The sequence below is a fragment of the Vipera berus genome, assembly GCF_964194415.1.
Source record: "Vipera berus genome assembly, chromosome: 2".
NCBI lineage: Eukaryota > Metazoa > Chordata > Lepidosauria > Squamata > Viperidae > Vipera > Vipera berus.
Genome location: NC_138203.1, coordinates 261668691 through 261675159, shown reverse-complemented (window position 1 = coordinate 261675159; position 6469 = coordinate 261668691).

The window sequence follows — 6469 nt, the reverse complement described above, 5'->3', positions numbered from 1 at the left end:
CATTCTTGCAGAAGTCCATTTCTTATGTAGTGTTGTTGAAGGTATCTGTGAATTTTATTTTTCCCTACCATAAAAAGGCATGCCATCCAAGTAGTAGGTCATATCCCTCTAGGTATAATCAGGGCTTTTTTTCTAAAAAAAAAAAGGTGCCGGAACTCTCATCTTGGCGGGTGCAGGAGGCAGGGGGGCGGGGGGGTGGCGCTGCTGCAGTCATGGGTGCAAGGGGTGTTGGTGGCGGGCTTTCCCCCGGGGCCGGAGCCGGAGCGGCTGGTGCTGTGGGAGCAGCAGGGCCCGCTCTATATGGCGGGGCTGCACGGGGCGTGCGGCAGAGGCGGTGCGGGCCAGACAATGCAGGGCGGCCACTTAGGCATGCAGGGCGAGGCGATGGTGGCACAGGTCCAGCACCGGGTAGGCCACCAGTTTGGCTATCATGGGTGAGCACAAGGAAGGAGTGCACATGGACTCCACAGAATCCACCTCCCACTCCTTGTCCTCTCTTACTTACCTAGTTGAGATGGTGTAGTTGGGCAGCAGGGAGGGATACAAAGTTCCTGCCAACTCGCCTTCGCTGCAGACAACTTGCCGGTGCAACGTTTGCCGGCCAGGTCTTTTGGCGTGCTCAGCAGCAATTCCTGAGCGTTCTATGAGAAAAAAAGCCCTGCTTTTATGTTTTAATCTTCTGATTTTAAAAATATATTTTTTTCTATTGTAAGTTGCCCCAAACCTCACCATGTGGATTGCATACAAATATTATATAATCGGAGGTAGAACATATGTTAAATATACATCAAATGATAATATGCTTCCCTACAAAGTCAATTCTTGCTCAATGACAGACCAAGGAGTTAACTCAGAAAGGCAAGAGGAAAATCTAGAAGAGATCTGTGCGACTTGTAGAAGGGAAAGGCCCACACTGATGAATTAAAAATCTTTGTGGTCTGCAAAAGAATGGTGGTGGGCTAATCAATGATTTGGTGACTAGAGGAGCATCTGCAGTGTTGGAGCTCGTGGTCATGGTAAGCTATGGAGGCACTAGGCAACATGACTTTCAGGGCAGTGGTGGTGATTTTATTTTTTTAAAAAAAGTCTGTGCTCTGTCCAAGGGTGCTTGGTAGGCTGCACGTACAGGCCTGGTCTAGAATTTATTTTGGAGCATTCAGCTATCTAGAGCAGGCATGTCAAACTCATTTTGTTTGAGGCAACTTCTTATAAAAGAATTGCCATTAATTTGTTTTAATAAAACAATTTAAATCAATTTTTCACTTGATTTCAAATTAAATGAATTATATTGGTTGACAATGAGATTTTTTTAAAAAAGTACAATTGCCAGATGCAATAAACCGGTTTTAGGTGGCGAGGCGGGCAGAGGGAACCAAAGCTCCAGTTCCCACGCTTGATTTCGGCCTGCTGTGGGTCCATAAAGGACCGAAAGTCACCCCGTAGCGGTGACTGACCAAGAGCGACCCTTGTAGATCATGGAAAGGTGGTAGCCAACCCACTTGATCCAAGGAGCCCTCTGGAACAGCAGGAGAAAGACTGGCTCCATCCACATAGCCAGTCAGAAGCTGCTGACTGCCGGGAGGAAAAACGATTTACTACAAGCGTAAGCAACATTTTGGACTGGAGTGAGACTATTTTCCTTTTTTCCTTACAATTTGAAACCTGTTTATGGGGGGAAAAACATCCGAAGCAATTTCCCAGAGTTGAGGAGGGGGTTTATCCTCCCTCCAGAAAAGGCGGTGGTTTAAGCATCTGGAGGAAACAGAGAAGTCTACAACGTCATTGTCAATATAAGAAAGAGAAACAGAAAAAAGAAAAGTTTGGGGTTTTTTAACTTTTCCCCTCTTTTTATATTATTTTGTATTATTTTTGGAGATTATTGGACTAAATTTGGTTTAAACTGGAAAATTACAAAGTGGGCATTGGAGGACATCTAGTGGCAAGAGCAAAGAACTACATTAAAATATTTACTGAACTTACCTATATTTTGTCTAGAAAAGTAAAAGTTGGCTAGTTGCCAGGACATAATTTGAAGTTTAAACCCTTTGATGTTTGATGTTCCTGACTTTCATAGTACCGTGGATTACAACTGAAAAGAGAAGGCTTTCTCTGGGCTGTTTTCTCTCTCTCTCTCTCTCTCTCTCTCTCTCTTTGGTTTTGAAGGATGGATTATAACTAAAAGATATGAACTACCTTAAAACCATCTGGTCTTTTCTTTGGATTATAAGTACTGCTAGAAATGCAACTGTACATCTTCTTAAAGACGGAGCAAGTGTGGATTATAAATTTTTAATGTTGGACTGGAGAACTATTTATGGAGAGTGGAAACTGAAATAGTGAAAAACCTCTTGAAGAAGGCCTAATTGATCACTAATTCGAATAGTAGGTCTTGGTGGATTATAAATTTTGACTGAGGGTCAACTTTGGATACAGAACAATTGTCTTTGGAAGTGAGTCCCCTCACTTTGGATTATAAATATTGTTTGAATTGTGATTATTACAGCTACTTAAGGATAGACTGAGCAAAGAACTTTCTGCTATCAAGATACTTTGGACTAATTTTTGGCACAGGACCAAAGTTGGACCTTGGGATATATTTTTCTTTTCTTTTTCTCTTCCCTCTTCATTTTCCATCTCTCCTGTTGGTTTGGGAGAGTCCAGTGGATTATAAACATTGGTTTGTATTTATTTTATTTATTTATTTATTAGTTGAATTTATATACCGCCCTATTCCCGAAGGACTCAGGGCGGTTCACAGGGCAAGTTAAAACAATACAAAAAAGGAAGAATAAAATAGAATTAAATTAATACAAGCCCACAAGATTAATATAAAGTTAAAATTTAAATTTAAAATTAATTTAATTTAAAATCCCTCAGTCCAGGCCAGACAGTTCAAACAACCAGGTTTTTAAGTCCCAGCGAAACGAGCAAAGGTCGGGGGCAGTCCGAAGTTCCATCGGCAGTTCGTTCCAAAGGGCGGTCGCGCCCACAGAGAACGCCCTCCTCCTGGGAATCACCCGCCGGCAATCCCTAACCGGCGGAACCCTAAGGAGGCCCTCCCTGTGGGCACGCACAGGACGATGGGAAGCTGATGCTGGCAGCAGGTGCTCCCTAAGGTAATCCGGACCCATGCCATTTAGGGCTTTATAGGTCATCACCAGCACCTTGAATCTCACCCGGAGGGCAACTGGAAGCCAATGCAGCTCGCGGAGAAGAGGTGTTACATGAGAGTATCAGGAAACTCCCATTACTACTTGCGCGGCTGCATTCTGCACCAGCTGAAGCCTCCGAGTGGTCCTCAAGGGCAGCCCCATGTAGAGAGCATTGCAGTAGTCTAACCGGGAGGTTACGAGCGCATGAGTGACTGTGCGTAGGGCATCTCGGTCCAGATAGGGCCTCAACTGGTGCACCAGGCGAACCTGGGCGAAAGCCCCCCTGGTCATGGCTCCTATGTGATCTTCCAAAGTGAGCCGTGAATCCAGGAGGACGCCCAAGTTACGAGCCCTATCGATGGGGGGTAACACCTCACCCCCCATTGTTAATGATGGAGAAAAATGGTTCACTCGAGATGCCAGTATGCACAGCCACTCAGTCTTAGCAGGATTGAGTCGCAGCCTGTTTCTCCCCATCCAAACCCGAACTGCCTCCAGGCAACGGGACATCACGTCGAGGGCATCACTGAGTTGGTTCGGGGTGGAAAGAAAAAGTTGGGTATCATCAGCGTACTGATGATACCCCACCCCCAAACCACGAATGATTTCACCCAGCGGCTTCATATAGATGTTGAACAGGAGGGGAGAGAGGACCGACCCAAGGCACTCCACAAACGAGAGGCCTCGGGGCGGACCTCTGCCCTCCCGTCAACACTGACTGTGAACAGCCCAGGAGGTAGGAGAACCACCGTAAAACAGTGCCCCCCACTCCTAACCCCCTGAGACGTCGCAGTAGGATACCATGGTCGATGGTATCAAAACCCACTGAGAGGTCTAATAGGACTAGGACAGAGGAGCAACCCCTGTCCCAAGCCTGCCAGAAATCATTCATCAGCACGACCAATGCCGTCTCCATGCTGTACCCGGGCCTGAAACCCGATTGGTACGAGTCAAGATAATCAGTTTCCTCCAAGAACAGAGGGAGCTGATGTGCTACCACACTCTCAACAACCTTTGCCAAAAAGCAAAGTTTGGAGACCGGACGATAGTTATTCAGAATAGCCGGATCCAGGGCAGGCTTCTTGAGAAGGGGTCTCACCACCGCCTCCTTCAAGGCGGCAGGGAAAACACCCTCACTCAAAGAAGCAGATATCACTGCCTGGAACCAGCCTCGTGTCTCTTCCCGAGCTGAATAAACCAGCCAGGAGGGGCATGGGTCCAATAAACAAGTGGTAGAGCTCACCCTCCCCATAATCCTGTCCACCTCATCGGGAGTCACAGGATCAAACTCAGCCCAGATAATACTACTCTCAAGACCGCTCAATTCCTCCACATCAGACTCTGCCCAGTCAGAGTCCAACCTGGTCCGAATCTGAGCAATTTTGTCCGCCAGATGCTGACTAAACTCCTCGGCCCGCCCCTGTAAGGGCTCCTCCCTCACCTCCTGATTAAGGAGGGAACGGGTCACCCTAAACAGGGCGGCCGGGCAATTATCTGCGGACGCGAAGTACCTATGGACAGTGGAAATTGAAATAATGGAGAAGCAGCTTGGAGGTTTCTCGACTATCAACTTAATCTGCCCTAATGGTTTTTGGAAATGGACTCCTCAGAAGTGAACTATAAATTTCTCTCTCTCTCTCTCTCTTTTGTTTTTTCTCACCTTTTTTCTGAGAGGACTTATAGATCTTGAGACTATAGATAAGGGTTATAAGAATTGTTTAAGATAATCTTGTAAGATATACTGTGTTTAATATGTTAATGGCTTGGTTGAAAGCAGGTGTGGGGGAAAAGCCTTAGAGCAGGGGTGTCAAACTCCCAGCCTACAGGCCGGACGCGTCGCAACAAAACCGCGCCCACCCCATTGCCGGCAATGGGGGAAAAGCTCCGATACATCGTGCGATGTCGTCGCAAGTTTGACATGTCTGCCTTAGAGCTTGAAAAAGGAGTTTGGGGGATAAAAACAAAATGAGTGTTCTGAATCTAAATAAAACTGGTAAGAAAGCACCTTCAGCCCCATCCTCTGCCTCAGCAAGCCCGTTGTACCAGAGATCAATTAAAACAATGCTCCAACAAGAAAAGGCTAGTAGTGTCCAGAAGGAGATGCAAGCGACAGTACAAGCTATTCAAGAAACAATTTCCTCACGTAAGGAAGATACAAGGAAAAACCATGAGGAGACAAAAGACAATCTTGACAAAATGAACCCAAAAATTAAAAACATAGACTCTCAACTAGAAATCTTCAAACAGATGGTTACAAAAAATGAACAAAGAATCCAAAGAGTAGAAGATAAGTCACTAGAGTAGGGGTGTCAAACTGCCAGCATGCAGGCCGGATGCGTCATCAGGAAACTGCCCACCCCATTGCCGGCAATGGGGAAAAAAAGCTCTGATACGTTGCATGACATCCCGTGATGTCGCGAGTTTGACATGTTTCCATTAGAGACTGACCAAAAGTTGGCAGAACTGATAGATGAGAATCAAGTTGATGTAGATTAGTAGAGAAATGGAAGACTCAATTGCAATTATGGAAATGGAAAGGGCATCTTACTTCCTAAGATTTCAAAATATAAAAGAGGACAAAGAAGAGGTTCTTGCGGACTTGATAACAGAGCTATTGGCTGAAGCACTGGAAATCGGGAAACAAGAAATGAAAGAAGAGTTAGATCAAATATTCCGAGTCAATTCAAACTATGCGAGAAGAAATAAAGTCCCTAGAGGTGTACATGTTAGATTTGTCAAGAGATCCATAAGGGATAAGATTTTGAGAAGTGAGAGATGGCCCGTTGCGATATGAATGAAAAGAAATCGTAGTCCCGAAACAGATCCCAAGGAGAATAAGAGAGATACGAAGAGAATATCAATTCCTGACTAGAAAAATAACTGAAAAAGGAGTGAATTTCAGATGGCTGATTCCAGAAGGGATTTTAATTAATTGGGAATGGGAAAAGATACAGGTTATAGACACACCACATAAGACGATGGAGTTAGTTCTATGACAATCACAGAGCTTTCATGGAAGGGAAAAGTTCGGAATCCCATCCAGAGAAAGAAACAAAGAGACAGAAAGAAATGACAATACGAAGGAGTCGTCAAGCCAAGGGAAGAAGAAGAAACTGAGAATACAAAGACAGAAGAAGTGGTAAGACCAATAGAACAGAGACAGATAAGATTAACTAGAAGTTCAAAAGACCTATATATAATTGAAAGAGATGGAGAAGGAAAATGGGATTCTTACAATAAATGTAAATGGATTGAACTCCCCTATAAAAAGGACATTTTTTTACAAAACTACAAAGATTAAAAATGGATATAATTTG